Genomic DNA, 2,631 nt, shown 5'->3' with positions numbered 1-2,631 from the left:
GGGTCTCAGTGGGGCCAGAAAGGCACCCACGGGTTCTGCCAGCCCTCTGCGTGTCCTCTGACGAGGTGGCTGGGACCCAGGGTGACCGTTATGCCCTATCTTCTCCCGGCCTGCTTTCGATGTCTCCCATGCTTCCCGCTGGCTTTGGGGGTGCAGTGACACCCAGACGCCCGCAGCCCCTGTGACCTCGTGACCACTCACTCTGAGCTCCAGCCCCAGGTGGGCCGTGAGCTTCGGCGGGCCTGGGGCTGACCCGCTGTCAGGGAGAGCCGTCCAGGGCCGTGCCAGAACCCAGGCGTCTGCTGGGCGGGAAATGTCACGGGAGAGGTGGGCTGGCCCCTCTGGGGCTACCTTAATCTCTGACTTCCTCTGAACCCCTCCTGCTCCTGGAACAAACCTCGGTGTGTGTGTGTATACATATAATAAAAAAAAAAAAAAAAAACTCAGAGATTTTAGGGGCCACAAGCACATAGGCTTTTCATTGTGATCGAAGGGGTTCATTTCCTGAGAGATAGAAAACCATCCTCGGGCCTTATGCAACACGGCTTGGCTGCGGAGGCCACATTGTCCCACGCTCACAGCCACAGGAAGGCACAGTAGCTCCCCGGTTTACCCAGAAACATTAGATGTGTCATCCAGGCTTAGCCCGGCCAATGTGTAATTCCAGATACCTGGGTGAGAAAGATCGGAAGTTGTGGGGTGGGGGGAGGCTTCCCGGAGGGGGGAGGGAAGGCAGCAGTCTCAGTGGTGGCCGGGATTCCCAACCTCGCAAAGGGTTTGCATGTACCTGTGACTTTATTCATGTTGGCTGTTCCTGACCTCTGCTGCCTGAGGATCCAGGCCCGCCTTGCCAAAGGGATCTCAGCAGAAGCCTGCTAGGGATTTCCTGGTAGGCTTTTGCTTTTCTGATACAGCCATCGCTGTCTCCTCTGGGGCTCTTTTCCTCTTCCCAGAGTTTAGGTTAAAGGCTGGAGGTGCAGCAGCCATTCTGGGCTGTGAGGACGAAACTATGTGGTCAGGATGGTGATTAGATGGTGGGACACTGGCGGCATGCTGCCCCAGCCCTGGGAAGTGGAGGCAATTAAATCCCATGCATTAAGCTTCTAGAGAGTTTCAGATACTCCCCCCGCCCTCCCACCAGATACATACAGCGTTTGGCATATGGTAGATGCTCAGCTAAAGCTAAAAACCTTTTCCAGGCTTCTGAGGCCCAAAGAGAGGGAGCCACGTGCAATATGCTGGATAAGGGGGTGACTGGTTCTCAAACCTAGCGCACTGGGTGCTCAGGCCAGTACACGGGCTCCCTGGCCTGAGACAGCCCATGGGACCCTGTGCCCAGGCCTCGGGGGTGCTTTTACTGCCCGCTTTAGCAAGTGTCACTGAGTGGTAATTACGTTCTATGAAGTCGCTGCAGACACTGGGCCACTGCCCGTGTGGGGAATACGGGGCTGGGCTCCCGAGAGCCTCGAGTCACGTGTTTATCGACCCATCAGGACATAACCCGGTTTTACGTGTGTTTCTGTTTGAAGGCACCTGATTCAATATATACTTTGGTTCATTCACAGAACCCACGACCACCTGCACGGTCACCCGGGCCTGAACGAGTGTCGTCTGACACACGCTGTGTCCGTGAGGCACGTCGCAGCCCCCTTGCCCTTAGGGACACCAGACAGCACCTCGGCACTGTGCCGAGGGCCATTTGAACAGCGAAGTCGCCGACCGAAAGCACAAACGTGCAGGACCCTTGCGTACTGTGGGAGCCGGAACGAGCTATGCGCACGTCTGCGTCTGACCGTGGAATTCCTGATTTTGGGGGACACAAATAAACTTGGCGTTCGCAGAAACGGAAGGCGCCAACAACGAGAGTGGACCGTCCTTAGCGATGAGACGTCATCTGCAAACGGGAAGACCCGCCCCGATCGGGCGGTCAGTGGCGGCCTCTCTGAGAAGGTGAAATTAAAGCCCAAACCTGCAGGGGGAGGAGGAGACAGCGGTGAAAGGCGGGTGAAGTTCAGCACCGGGGTCTTTTCTCAAGGTCAAGTTCAGCGCTGGCCCAGCTTCCTTCGGCATGACCTTGGGGCGGCCGGGATTTAGCTCAGCCCTTTATTTTGAGCTGGCTGTGTGGTCGATCTCTTCTCTCTTTTTCTAGCCTTTTTTAAAAATTTAGATCGTTCCCTTTTCTTCTCTTCTGTTTTCGGACGCCCATAGTCGATTTCTGTTCTTTCAGCGGTGACCCCGAAGACTTGTGAGGAGTAGTAAACTTTGAAAGGTCCAAATTAATCTCGATATTCTGTATGCCTTCCAAAAGACACAAGGCCTTAGAATGCATCACCCCTCTTCAGACTCATCCGTGATGGTGTCATGTGTTTTATTTCTAATTCCGACTTCCCCGAGTTAGACCTGATTTTTCTTGTTCTATGCAGTGGGTGTTTGTTCGGATTCACCCAGCTTTTCCCCACCTGCTTCACTTATGACTTTTCTTGTCTTTTATATCCTCCTGTGATCATGTCTCCTCGGCCCGAATGGTATCCTGTGGGGTCGTTGTCACTGAAAGTCATTTTTACTTGTCTAAAAATACATCGATCTGTCTTTTCTTGTGTAGTTTGTACTGTCTGTGTTTTGAGATAGCCC

The sequence above is a fragment of the Pteropus vampyrus genome, unplaced genomic scaffold (assembly GCF_000151845.1).
Source record: "Pteropus vampyrus isolate Shadow unplaced genomic scaffold, Pvam_2.0 Scaffold586, whole genome shotgun sequence".
Classification (NCBI taxonomy): Eukaryota; Metazoa; Chordata; class Mammalia; order Chiroptera; family Pteropodidae; genus Pteropus; species Pteropus vampyrus.
This window is presented reverse-complemented; position numbering follows the sequence as displayed.